This window comes from Neoarius graeffei, chromosome 11 (assembly GCF_027579695.1).
Source record: "Neoarius graeffei isolate fNeoGra1 chromosome 11, fNeoGra1.pri, whole genome shotgun sequence".
NCBI classification, from domain to species: Eukaryota; Metazoa; Chordata; class Actinopteri; order Siluriformes; family Ariidae; genus Neoarius; species Neoarius graeffei.
This window is the reverse complement of record NC_083579.1, coordinates 70802273-70817158: the sequence shown is the minus strand read 5'-3', so window position 1 is coordinate 70817158 and position 14886 is coordinate 70802273. Positions and strand designations below refer to the sequence as shown.

At 40.8% G+C, this 14886-nt stretch overlaps 1 protein-coding gene across 1 annotated transcript in view; it reads left to right on the top strand.

Moving 5' to 3' along the window:
- myt1lb (myelin transcription factor 1-like, b) overlaps positions 1-14886 on the top strand; it is a 314795-nt gene that overhangs the window by 68088 nt on the left and 231821 nt on the right. The gene's annotated exons all lie outside the window — the stretch shown is intronic.

The window sequence follows — 14886 nt, the reverse complement described above, 5'->3', positions numbered from 1 at the left end:
CCGCCGTCCTTGCATTGTGCGGGTGATTACTAGAGTGTGAGGTAATTGTGCTGCGGGCAGATGGCAGTTCCACGTAAAGTCTCTCTGGCTCCCAGAAGACACACAACTGCATGTTTGTTTGGAGGTTAAAAGGTTTGAGTCCTTCAAGGCATGATAGTCTGCATCAGACTCAGATTAGGAGAACAGGCATATGGGCTTTTTATTTTCCTCATTCTAGATGATCAGCATTGTGAGAGGGTCTTATTGGTTAATAATACTAATCCTTGTGCTGTCGTTGTTGCATGAGGACTTTGAGAGATGTTGGGGAATGTGTACATCATATAATCAGTGTTTGTTCTGTACATCTGTAATGTTTGGTGAGAGAAATGATGATGCAAGCATGTAAAGTTGGTATATAATTTACTGGGGAAAATATGGGGGGGCTTTCAAAATACAGGTAGGAAGAATTAAACAAGGATATTAGCAAGGATCAATAACCAAAAACAGCAGGCATACAAATGTATTTGAGATCCAAAAAACAAGGATTGGACTTAACAACATTTCACGGAAAGGCTTCACAATGGCTGTATCTGAAATCACTCACTCATTCACTACTCCCTACTCACTATCTAGGGAATTCTACAGTATATAGAGGACTATATAATGAGCTCATTGGTAAAATTAAAAACAAAAACCAAAAAAAAAAAACACTTTTGGACACTACTCCACCACGTCGTTATTTACATTATTACTGTCGCACAATTAAAACGTGCCAATTCAGTCGGCTGGTGGGTTTTCAAAATAATAAATACATGCATGTGTTTTTGTGATAAATCCATATTATACTGAGCGCATTTCCCACATTAATCAATACAAAGTACAACCACGATTCCAAAAAAAGTTGGGACAAAGTACAAATTGTAAATAAAAACAGAATGCAATAATTTACAAATCTCAAAAACTGATATTGTATTCACAATAGAAGAGACAACATATCAAATGTCGAAAGTGAGACATTTTGAAATTTCATGCCAAATATTGGCTCATTTGAAATTTCATGACAGCAGCACATCTCAAAAAAGTTGGGACAGGGGCAAAAAGAGGCTGGAAAAGTTAAAGGTACAAAAAAGGAACAGCTGGAGGACCAAATTGCAACTCATTAGGTCAACTGGCAATAGGTCATTAACATGACTGGGTATAAAAAGAGCATCTTGGAGTGGCAGCAGCTCTCAGAAGTAAAGATGGGAAGAGGATCACCAATCCCCCTAATTCTGCACCGACAAATAGTGGAGCAATATCAGAAAGGAGTTCGACAGTGTAAAATTGCAGAGTTTGAACATATCATCATCTACAGTGCATAATATCATCAAAAGATTCAGAGAATCTGGAAGAATCTCTGTGCGTAAGGGTCAAGGCCGGAAAACCATACTGGGTGCCCGTGATCTTCGGGCCCTTAGACGGCACTGCATCACATACGGGCATGCTTCTGTATTGGAAATCACAAAATGGGCTGAGGAATATTTCCAGAGAACATTATCTGTGAACACAATTCACCGTGCCATCCGCCGTTGCCAGCTAAAACTCTATAGTTCAAAGAAGAAGCCGTATCTAAACACGATCCAGAAGCGCAGACGTCTTCTCTGGGCCAAGGCTCATTTAAAATGGACTGTGGCAAAGTGGAAAACTGTTCTGTGGTCAGACGAATCAAAATTTGAAGTTCTTTATGGAAATCAGGGATGCCGTGTCATTCAGACTAAAGAGGAGAAGGACGACCCAAGTTGTTATCAGCGCTCAGTTCAGAAGCCTGCATCTCTGATGGCATGGGGTTGCATTAGTGCGTGTGGCATGGGCAGCTTACACATCTGGAAAGACACCATCAATGCTGAAAGGTATATCCAGGTTCTAGAGCAACATATGCTCCCATCCAGACGATGTCTCTTTCAGGGAAGACCTTGCATTTTCCAACATGACAATGCCAAACCACATACTGCATCAATTACAGCATCATGGCTGTGTAGAAGAAGGGTCCGGGTACTGAACTGGCCAGCCTGCAGTCCAGATCTTTCACCCATAGAAAACATTTGGCGCATCATAAAACGGAAGATACGACAAAAAAAGACCTAAGACAGTTGAGCAACTAGAATCCTACATTAGACAAGAATGGGTTAACATTCCTATCCCTAAACTTGAGCAATTTGTCTCCTCAGTCCCCAGACGTTTACAGACTGTTGTAAAGAGAAAAGGGGATGTCTCACAGTGGTAAACATGGCCTTGTCCCAACTTTTTTGAGATGTGTTGTTGTCATGAAATTTAAAATCACCTAATTTTTCTCTTTAAATGATACATTTTCTCAGTTTAAACATTTGATATGTCATCTATGTTCTATTCTGAATAAAATATGGAATTTTGAAACTTCCACATCATTGCATTCTATTTTTATTTACAATTTGTACTTTGTCCCAACTTTTTTGGAATCGGGGTTGTAACTGCAGCTTTCAGTTCTTTTAAATCAAGGCTGAATACTTTCTTTCTTCTTTGCCGCTACCTTTTATTAAATCAAATTTGAGGCTTTTGATTAATTCCTCACTCTGCACTGTAACTTTTATTCTTGTATTTTATCTGTCTTATTCTATTTTAGCTTATTTTCTATTCTCTTACTATTTTTAATTGGACTTGAATATCCGTTTATAATGCGTTTCTTCCTCCGTCCGTTCACCCCAGCGCACTTTTTTTTTCTTTCAGTGCGACCGCAATGCATGATGGTACACTGCAAAAAATTGAAAACTGAATTTAAGGAGAAAATGACTTAATACTCGTGAAATTATCTTGCTGCATGGACAGATATTTTTACTTGATAAGACATCTAGAATAAGTTGGTTGCAATCTTGAACTAGGTTTAATAATATCAGAATTGGTGTCTTGCATTCTTCTCAGAGGAAATGCTAGATCCTTTCAACTATAGATATTTTCACTCGCTAAGATATAAATTTTTGTAGTGTACAGTATATATTGCTTGGTTAGTGACCATCAGTTGTACACTACTTTTCACGGTGCATTGTGAGATACTATGAGTGCACTATATAGGGTGTAATAATTCTCACTATACATTCGGACAGCACTACAAAATGGCGAACTCACTATATAGTCCACTATATAGTGAGTAGTGAGTGATTTTGGACAGAGGGAATGAGACTTTGATACAACAAGGCATGAACAGACAAACTAATCAGAACTAAATGCAGAAGAGGTGAACACAATCAAGTAACAAACCAGTGACAGGACAAGGTGGAGACAGGACGAGATTATCAACCGAAACTAGCATGAGCACGTGGCAATATCACCAAATGGGAACTCGAGTTATTTACATGAAACAGTAGCTCAAAGAAGAAATAACCATCTCTCATCTCATTATCTCTAGCCGCTTTATCCTGTTCTACAGGGTCGCAGGCAAGCTGGAGCCTATCCCAGCTGACTACGGGCGAAAGGCGGGGTACACCCTGGACAAGTCGCCAGGTCATCACAGGGCTGACACATAGACACAGACAACCATTCACACTCACATTCACACCTACGGTCAATTTAGAGTCACCAGTTAACCTAACCTGCATGTCTTTGGACTGTGGGGGAAACCGGAGCACCCGGAGGAAACCCACGCGGACACGGGGAGAACATGCAAACTCCACACAGAAAGGCCCTCACCGGCCACAGGGCTCGAACCCGGACCTTCTTGCTGTGAGGCGACAGCGCTAACCACTACACCACCATGCCGCCCTAGAAATAACCATTTTATTGGCAATTGCAACAAAGTCATTAGCTAATAGCAAAACTACTCAAAACAATATATCGACCATCATGTAAACAATCATCGACGGTATCTTTGTTTGATGTAAAAATGCAAGGATCTAAACCAAGAAAATATGGAATTAGAAAATATCTGAGACAAAAAAAAAAAAGCTTGGATGTAATGACAATAATCGATGGTATGTCTTCGCAATCAGAAATTGACACAACAGGATATACACCCACCGGCCACTTTAACAGGAACTTGTTCTTCATTCTAAGATTCCCGTTCTCGGCTGCAGGAGTGGAACCCAGTGTGTTCTTCTGTTCTGCTGTTGCATGCTGAGATGCTTTTCTGCTCAGCACGGTTGTAAAGAGTTGCTATGAGTTGCTATATCCTTCCTGGCAAAAAAGCTCGAACCAGTCTGGCCATTTTCCTCTGACCTCTCTTCTCAACAAGGCATTTGTTTCCACCCACAGAACTGTCACTCGCTCGCTCACTCAGTGTGTTTTTTTTTGTTTTTCGCACCATTCTGTCTGTGTAAACTCTAGAGTTTCTGCTGTGTGTGAAAACCCCAGGAGCTCAGGATCAGTTTCTGAAATACTCAAACCAGTCCATCTGGCTCAAACCGACACCCATACGGCAGTGAAAGAAAGTCACACTTTGAGATCACAGTTTTTCCCCATTCTGATGTTTGAACATTGTGAATATTAATTAACTGAAGCTCTTGATTTGTATCTGCATGATTTGATTTGATGCACTGTGCTGCTGTCAAGGGATCGGCTGATTACAGAATCGCATCAAACAGCAGGTGGGTGTATGGGTGTTCCTAATAAAGTGGCCAGTGGGTGCATATAGAAAAATAGGTACCCTATGGGTCCATGTGGCTACTGCTTATAAATAAAATTGTTTTCTGATCTCATGTCCATACAGTAAATACAGCATATATATATATATATATATATATATATATATATATATATATATATATATGTTATTAATTATACTCGCCTCATCTCTTGCAAGCATCACCAAGCTGTGAGCAGCATCAGGGCTCGGAGTATTTTGGTTATTAATTTTGTTTACTGTGTTTTGTTCAAAATACAGTACAGCGCTGTGAACTCGGTCTATTTTCAAAATAGGAAGAAAGAAAGCACTTGTTTGTGAATGGTCTTAGAAGCATTATTTAGTACTAATGAGCACATTTTGCTTCACAAGTGTAGTGTAAAGACTCAAAAAAAAAAAAAAAAACAATTTAAATTAAGGCAAATAGCAGAAGTTTGACCAATTATACTTTTAACTTCGACTCTTAGTTTTCACGAAGGAGCTGATTTATTCCCACATGGGACTTTTGTAATTGCAAACTGAGCGGATCGCTCAAAAGGTTCCAACGTTGTCTTCGCTGCCTTCTTGAGTTTTTGCTGAATGGCTGGAATTCTTGGTGTAAAATATCTGCCAAAAAGCTCAAAAACACTTACAAAACCTTTCATTTGACCTTTCAGAAGGACCAAAGAAAAGCTGTGATCATCAAAAGGTAAATTTTCTTCAAATAAACACCACACACTTGATATCGAATCAGTCGCCTTGGCGAACCACGAGGTGAATTTCGTTTATCTTTTTATCTGCCGATTATCTTCTGATACTACGAAGTTATAACGAGATTTCTCTTATTTCGTTTCTGGTTCTGATTGGTTCCGAAGTTTATCAAGAAGTAGAACAGGTAATCGAACTCGATCAGGATAAGTGCTGATTGGTTACGAAGTTTCGCTATTGTTGCAATCATTCTTACGTTCTTATAACACGATGACATTGTGGCTTCGCTACTCATTCTTGTGTACCTTTGATAATGCGAGATCAACTGTTCGTATCATGAGTTCATGATTCGCCGTTCTGGTGATTGTGCTGCTTATGCGCATGCGCAGTGCGCTATTGTTACACTCATTCTTACATTCTTACAACACGATGACATAGTGGCTCCGCCTCAATAAGGCAGTAGCCACAAAAACTAATCAGAACTAAACACAAAACAGGAGAACACAATCATACCCCTTTTCCACCAAATCAGTTCCAGGGCTGGTTCACAACTCGTTCAACTTGCGAGCCAGCTGAGAACCAGTTTGCTTTTCCATAGCTCGCGGTGCTAAGGGAAGCCACGTCATTACGTCGCTGTATACGTCAGTTACGTCGCTGTATACATCATTACGTCGCTGTATACGTCAGTTATGTCGCTACGTTTGCATAAACCTTGGCGCGAATATCAAAGCAAAAACAACGAGGAAGAAGCAGCAGCAACAGCAACAATAATAATAATGGATGACTTCACGTTTGTACAGCTGCTGCTTCTCGTCGCTTAAAAATGGCGATCTTTCACGGTCTTGTTATTGTTGTTGGTCTTAACAACTCTGCCTCCCCCCGCTGACATAAGCAGTTCTTTCCTCTGGCCCAGCAGAGAGTTGGTGCTAGCCTGGAACCGGTTTTTCTGGCCCCAGAGCCAGTTCTTTGTCAGTGGAATCAGAAAACCCGGTTCCAAACTAAGCACTGGCCCCGAACCAGCCCTGGAACTGCTTTGGTGGAAAAGGGGCATCAGGGAACAAACCAATTACAAGGAGGAGGAGCCAGGATTACAACAGAAACACAAAAAAATGCAAACATAAATCACATGGAATTCATCATCATAAGATCTGCAAAGGAAATAGGGAACCTGTGACAACATCAGTGTCTCTGATCACCCCTTTTGGTCCATGTCCGTTACAAAAAAGTCAAACTTCAGATTCCACTACAGCAACCTGGAATCTAAAAGTAATGGTGTTATTGCCATGGGAGTGGTACAATTCTGTTGCCATGACAAGAACTTGGGTAACTCAAGTTACTTCCATGATTTCCATTAAAATAAGAACAACATTGATGACAAATTCACTGAATTAGTATTGTAATGAGGAATCAATGGGGCAGCACGGTGGTATAGTGGTTAGCACTGTCGCTTCACAGCAAGAAGGTTCTGGGTTTGAGCCCAGTGGCCACGGGGGCCTTTCTGTGTGGAGTTTGCATGCTGTCCCCGTGTCTGTGTGGGTTTGCTCCGGTTTCCCCCAAAGACATGCAGGTTAGGTTAATTGGTGGCTCTAAATTGACCGTAGGTGTGAATGTTTTTGGTGTGAATGGTTGTTTGTCTCTATGTGTCAGCCCTGCGATGATCTGGTGACTTGTCCAGGGTGTACCCCACCTCTCGCCCATAGTCAGCTGGGATAGGCTCCAGCTTGCCCGCGACCCTGTACAGGATAAGCGGTTACGGATAATGGATGGATGGATGGAAACAATGACAGTTTTCCTGCTAATTGAAGCATAGTCAATAGCTATCTGCTCAGAACCAAGTTCTAAAAAAAGATGCTGCAAATAATTGTCTCTGATATCTTCATGCCATGTTTAGACACTGAAGGATTTGACATTTAATGGTACATTCTTAAAGCTAGCTTAAATACAGCATAATTCTCGATGGGTGTGATTTTTATGCTGTTCGTTAGCAGACTCCTAGATGTGATGATGCAATGATCTGGCTTTTTGTAAATATGAACAGTTCTTATGGAGGTTTGCTGGTTCCCTGATGTAACCTTGGCTTCAGCTTCAGAAGCAGCTTGAGGTATCGGCGTTTCCAGATGATGTGGTGTACAGAATCCTGGTAATGATTTGGGAGAAGTATGACCCTGCTGCAGTCAGATCAATTTCCTATCTCAGACCCCCGGAGCACTCTCTCAGCATGAGTCGAGATCAGCAGAGAGAGGGTGGGTGGGTGAAGGCACTGGAGGTGCTAGGAGAATTGAGCCATGAGGGGCAGGACGTAGACGTGAGTAGACCCTCAAGTCCCAACACAGCTCTCTGTCTGATGCTAACACTGGCTCCTCAAATTACATAAATGAGTAATGACACCACAGCCTCACGGCAAGACAGGCCAATGATCACCTCAGCTGTGGCAGACAGTAGAGCGAAAAGGGGGTGAGAAGAGATTTGTGAAAGTAGACGTGGATGACAAAGGGATGACTGATGCCTTAAGGCAATGGAGAAAGCCCTCCAATCTTGTATATGTTATATATTTTTAAAAAATAATAATAAAGAAGCAATCATTAGGTGAACCATGCTGAGAGAATTAGGGCACCAAATGATGCTCATACACTGCAAAGGAGAACTGAAGTCAGTTTTAAACTTGCTTTATTTCTTAATTAACATGCTATTCAATTATGTTTTCGGTTTTAGTAACCTTATATCGTGACTCGTATTGGCAACTAATTGCAATTAAATTGGCCTATTCGGTTTTTAGCCATGTTGAATTTAGTTCGTTTGGTCCACGGCAGGCGTCGCTTATCCGCGCGATCTTCACAAGACTTGTGTGAGACTTCGAAACATGAAGTGCCAGCCAGATGTCATTGCCGCCGTTTTGAAAACCGTTTTCCCAAACGAAGTATTGCACAAAAACGAGTTTAAAAGACTGCGTACTTTTTCCAAACTTTCTTGATTGCTATCAGAACAAACAAAACTTCTGGCTTGATTACGTCAGTATGCGAAATAGAGCACGCACGTCTTTTGACAACGTTGGCAGATGTCGGTCACTTTGATTTCCGCCGTACGTTTTCCTTCCGTCCTACGATGTCTCGCACAGGTCTCAATGAATCTTGTTTACGGCCATTGCTTTGACATACGGACTGATATATTACAGAGCATATTTCAAACGCTCATAACTTGCTCTAGCAGTGACAAAATAGCTCTCAAAAATGCATTCCGATATTTAATAAAATGAGATAAATAGAATTTTGATAATACAACATTTGCCTTCAGTTCTCCTTTAAGTACATCATATGTTTTGGAACAGAAGTGATGTTAGTAAAGGTGCAGTCCGATCACAATAGATCAGAAAGTTCAATTTCAAGGCTAAAATTGGAATATCACACTTTGTTCAATACAGGCAGGATTCAGTGTGCTGTCAATGTGGCATAGAGTGCTGCATGGGTACCACAGGGAAGCATGCTGATGTTTAATGCATGACCCCATACGTGTGTTAGAGAGAACTCTCTCTCTCTCTCTCTCTCTCTCTCTCTCTCTCTCTGCCTGGCTTTGGCGCTGAAGCAAGCAGCCCACTCACTAAGCAGAATTAATGTCTGCTTCGAGAGCTGCATACTAAAGCACAGACAATCAGGCACGCAGCCTATATAGGACGAGACAGCATGGTGCTTCTTCTGTTGCACTCTTTCAGCAGCGGCAAGCCCCTCCCCAATCAGAGCGTCTGACAGCCTGCTTCACGTTCTCACAGTCCGATTGTTTCGCTTCTGGAAGAAAGGCAAAGTGGCATTCCACGCTAGCGATGATGTTGTGTCTAGTTAGGCGGCTGCTGTGTTTTCATCGGGGCTGTGCTTAGCTTTTCTCATCCCAACAACAAAGAGTGTGACACAATGCACATGTGTGTGAGAGAGAGACAGAGAGAGAGAGAGAGAGAGAGAGAGAGAGAGAGAGAGAGAGCATCAGAGGAGCGAGCAACAATGGAGCTTAAAGAGGGTGAAATCCTAGTGAGAGAATTCAGCGAGTGGTGGAATGCATAATTTATCTCTCTCATAGCATGCACACACACACACACACACACACACACACACGCACTCGCATAAAAGCAAGCATTCAATGTTGTCTGGTGGGACTGCAAGACAACTGCTTGCTGACTGTTGGTGAAAACGTGAGGCATGCATGTGTGTGTACTGTATGTGTACGTGTGTGTGTGTGTGTGTGTGTGTGTGAGGACTGAGGAAACTGTATTACTCTGATTATAAGCATGGTGTCACATTTCTGAAAGGGCATTCATTTTTCTCTCCACACTCCACTGCAGCATCATTAACACCTCATCTTCATCTCCCCGCTCTCGCCCCGCACTCGGCTACTTTTAATTAGCATCTGCGAATACAGGAGACTGACGCACGCTTGAACGCACTCTTCCAAAAGAGTCAAAATTCTTCTTCTAAAAAACGCACACTTTCACCTCAGCTAAAATCGGGTAGCATCCTCGCAATATGCCGACGTGAAAATGAAATAGATGCCAATATGTTTGTGGCTAATTAAACTGATATTGGAAGAATGGGTTTGCTGTATGCTGTCTGTTAAAGGAACAGTCCAGTGTTTTTCAGCTGAATCTCTATCCACTACACATTTGTGATTTCCACAGACGAGAATTGAAACATGACCTGAAAACCTGTTTACTCCAAACTCATTTTGTACAGAGCGGCGGCTACAATTATCAACACCTTAACGATCTTTTGGCCGTTGCAAAAGTAGAAAAGACTTTCAATACGTAAACTGTGCATGAATAATTACTCAAACTTCCACTGGAAAAAAAAAAAGAGTTGATTCCTGATTACTTAGCGTATCAGATCACATGACATCGTTCCGCAATTATCGACACCTTCGTCCACAGTTATCGACACCGTTCCACAATTATCGACATCTTTGTCCACAGTTATCGACACCGTTCCGCAATTATCCACACCTTTGTCCATAGTTATCGACACCGTTCCGCAATTATCGACACCTTCATCCACAGTTATCGACACCGTTCCACAATAATCGACATCTTTGTCCACAGTTATCGACACCGTTCCACAATTATCGACACCTTTGTCCATAGTTATCGACACCGTTCCGCAATTATCGACACCGTTCCACAATTATTGACATCCAGATGATTATTTATTTTTTAAAAAATCGATATGTGGTATTAACAAAACATAGTTTTGATATAAAATTTATTTTACACAGACTTATATTTAGTACAAAATATATTTTATATAAATATATGGATGTCGGTGTTTACGTAAATGAGGAAGTAATTCTAATGTTTGTCAACAAACGAACTGATAATGTTTAACCTGCGTCAGAAAATCTTTCTGTTCCACTTTCTACCCACTTTCTAAGTCTTTTCGTAGATCATATTTTGTTCATCATTCGTTGTTGTTTGTATTAATTTCTAGTTTTGTAGTTTACCAATAAATATCAACAGGGAATCGACATTGTAACCACATGGAAATCCAGGTCAAAGTTCGCATGTCATTCCTCAAACCAAAACTGTAGGTACCTTGTTGTCAATCTAGGTCATCCAAACCTTGTTCTATTATACTTCGGTACATTTTTATAGTATTAAAATAGATCTATTAAATCTGAATATTTCAAGCATGTAATTTTTTATATGCTCAGAATTTAATTCTGGTCTAATTCTATTTATTGCACTCGGATTCCAAATACTCTATAAACATTCCATTCTGTTATGAATAAAAAAAAATATTATAAATCACAGCACTTTTATTTTTTTTTAAAGTATTTCATCTACTTCAACAATGTTACACAAAGATCGATCCATAACAGTTGTAAATGTCCCTTAATTCCACAGGGTGTCGATAATGGTGGACACCGGTGAAAGTGATCACTATTATCGACACCTCACATGACTCTCAAATGCACATTTAGATACAAAATAGCGGCTGTCAAATGAAAGAGTAAGAAACAAAGTAGGTTTCGACAAGGAGATCATGAAATATCGGTGAATTTGATCAGTAAAAGCATGTCCATGATCTTTCCACCATGCTTACCTGCGATGATAACGTCCGGGTTTTCCTCAAATTGCTGATTGTGCTGAAAAAAATTCCATCTCAGGTAACGAGCTGTGTCATCAAAGGGCGAGGGCGGGTCTTCCGGTTGATTAATTAACCAATAATAACTGTTGTAACTGAAACTCACCTTTGTAAAATTGTTTTTTATTGGTATATCTGAAAAAGTGTCAATAATTATGGAATTCATGTTGAATTCAGTCAGAAAAAAAATGTTTAAAACATGATTATAAAATGTGAATTCAAAACTACAAACATTGCATTTGTATAATAAATGTCTTTGGATAGCTAATCAAAGCTGGTTTGTGATATAAGGCAGAAACCGACTACACTGTAAATATATATATATATATATATATATATATATATATATATATATATATATATATATATATGCACACACACACCAAGCAGCCAGAACATTAAAACCGCTGAAAATGACATGAATAACATTGATTATCTCATTACAATGGCACCTGTCAAGGGGTGGGATATATTAGGCAGCAAGAGAACAGTCAGTTCTCGAAGTTGATGCGTTGGAAGCATGAAAAATGGAAAGCATTACGATCTGAACGACTTTGACAAGGGCCAAAATGTGATGGCTACACTCTCAGAAAAATAAAGTACATTACTGTACCTTTATGGGTACAATTGCTTGGCACTGGATCAGTACCCTTTAAGGTACTTATTTGTCCCCATTATATACTGCTTGGGAACACATATGTACCTTTTTGGCCCTCCAAAAATACACATAGTTACCTTGAGGACTAATAATGAGCTGTAGGGGTTACTTTAGTGTAGCTTGTACCTTGGGGGACAGAAATGGACTCCTACTGCACCCCTATTTCTGACAGTGTAATAATAATAATAATAATAATAATAATTAGTTCAATTTATATAGCACCTTTCTCACACCCAAGATCACTTTACAATTAGGGAAAGGGGAGGGAAAAAAAACCAAGAGTCCACCAAAAGAGGGTCAGGATGTAATTCCAATAGCGTAGCTACCCACAGTCCCACCAAAAGGCGCACGAAGATAAATCCCACACCATCTGCACAGCCGCCGCAATGCCGCTGGGCAGCATCACTCAGAGCACCACACCAAGCACAAAAGCATCGCCGCATAGAGCGCTGAACAACCCCGATGTTAAAAGAGCAACAAGCTCACTGCAAGGAGCACGGGTATCGCCTGCGGTGGACCAAGGCCTGAAGGGAACCAACGCTCAAAACTGGGTCTGGAGCTACACCACAACCGGTGGACAAAACATTCAAAAAATAAAATCCAGTGTAGATGACTGGGTCTGAGCAGTATGCAGTGGTTAGTACCTAACAAACTATTCCCAGTATGTAGTGGTTAGAACCTAGCAAAAGTGGGATAACTGGTGAACTGGTGACAGGGTCATGGGTGCCCAAGCCTCAGTAATGCACATGGAGAGTGAAAGCTAGCCTGTTTGGTCCAATCCCACAGGAGAGCTACTGCAGCACAAATTGATGGAAAAAGTAACCACAGTTGGGTCAGAGTGCCCATGCTGATGCTCGTGTACAGTAGGCATGTGAGTATCAGAACTAGACCATGAAGCAATAGAAGAAGGTGGCCTGGTCTGATGAATCACGTTTTCTATTACATCATGTAGATGGCCAGGTGCGTGTGTGTTGCTTACTTAGGGAATAGACAGCACCATGATGAAAGAAGGCAAGCTGGCAGAGGGAGTCTGATGCTCTTGGCAATGTTCTTCTGGGAAATCTTGGGTCCTGGTATTCACATGGATGTTACATTAACATGTAAAAATTGTGGCAGACCAAAAGAAAAAAAAAAAAACGTTTGGGAATGGTTTGAGGAACATCACAAAAACTTCAAGGTGTTTTGATTTGAGCTCCAAATTCCCCAGATCTCAATTGCATCATGTATCTGTTGGATGTACTGGGCATGTCTGATCTGTGGAGGCCCAACCTCACAACTTACAGGACTTACAGGATCTGCTGCTTGGTGCCAGATACCACAACACATCTTCAGAGGTCTTGTGGAGAGTTGTTTTGGCAGCACAAGGGGGATCAATACAATATTAGGCAGGTGGATTTAAAGTTATAGCAGATCGGTGTGTTAACAAAAGGCAAAAGTGACTACAAAAGGACATTTTATATATAATCTGTGTTTATTCTTAACAAGTGTACAAGTGTGTAGTCAGTTTCCACCTGACTGCATGTTTGATAACGACACATCACAAATTTGTGAAAGCATTTAATAAAAATGTGTTTCATATCAACATTAACAGATTAAAAAAACATAAAAACTCCCCTTAGACTTTTATTATAAGTAGGTTTTGCGTAATCAGTTGTTCGTTCTTTTCTCAGTACAGAGAAACATGTTGAAATCCTTGCTTGTGGTAATCACACATATGTCATAGATGTGGTAGGCCATGGCTGCTAAAGAAACGGCTTTGGGACTGAAAGGTTGCTGGTTTGATTCCCTGGACCAGCAGGACTGGCATAAGTGTCCTTGAGCAAGGCACCTAACCCCCAACCATTCTGGCAAGAGTGGTGGCATACCTTGTGTCTGATTAGCCAATGATGTGATTATCAGTTTGGGCATTGAACCCAACCAGCTGAGGTAAACATTAAGTTACCAAAAAACAGAGTGTCCCTTTGATACATGGTGCAAAACTTACAATGTGGCTGCATTCAACATCAATTCCCAAACACAGTTATATTCATTTACAGTAATATTGCTTCATTTTAAGTTTTAGTTCAAATATTACTATTGGCAGATAGCACGGTGGTGTAGTGGTTAGCACTGTCGCCTCACAGCAAGAAGGTTCTGGGTTCGAGTCCAGTGGCTGACGGGGGGCCTTTCTGTATGGAATTTGCATGTTCTCCTCATATCTGTGTGGGTTTCCTACAGGTGCTCTGGTTTCCCCCACAGTCCAAAGACATGCAGGTTAGGTTAATAGCCCCCAAGCATAACTACATCATGACTTGCTTATCGCAGTGCATTATGAGGGATAGCCAGGGTTGGTAGTTGTGCAATATAGTGGATGTTAAATTAATTTACCGTATGTGAGAGGAGCAATTTTGCTGTCTTCTGGCATGGAAGACAATGAAATTGGTGATTTAAAGAGGTGGATAACATGTCGAGGGTTTACAGCAGGAAAATCTGGATCCAAATCACGCTTGGTGAGAAGGTAAGATGTAAGGGACAAGAATTCGTACAACCTAGAGATTGACCAAGTCAACAACACTGTACAACAACAACAACATCAAATCTCAGAATGTCTTATAAAACATTTATCAATGAGGGATTAGTTAAATAAAACTTGATATCAGGAAACGTTACAAAAAAAGTCTTTGGAAACCCGCTGATCTGCCGTGTCATGTTCAGTATAAATGCAATTACTTTAATAAATGCCGCTAGTGAGGTACACTGAACATTACACACCCGAAAGAAAACCCTTCATGGTTTGGGAGTTTTATTGGTCTGACAGGCTCGTTCGGCTGCCGAGT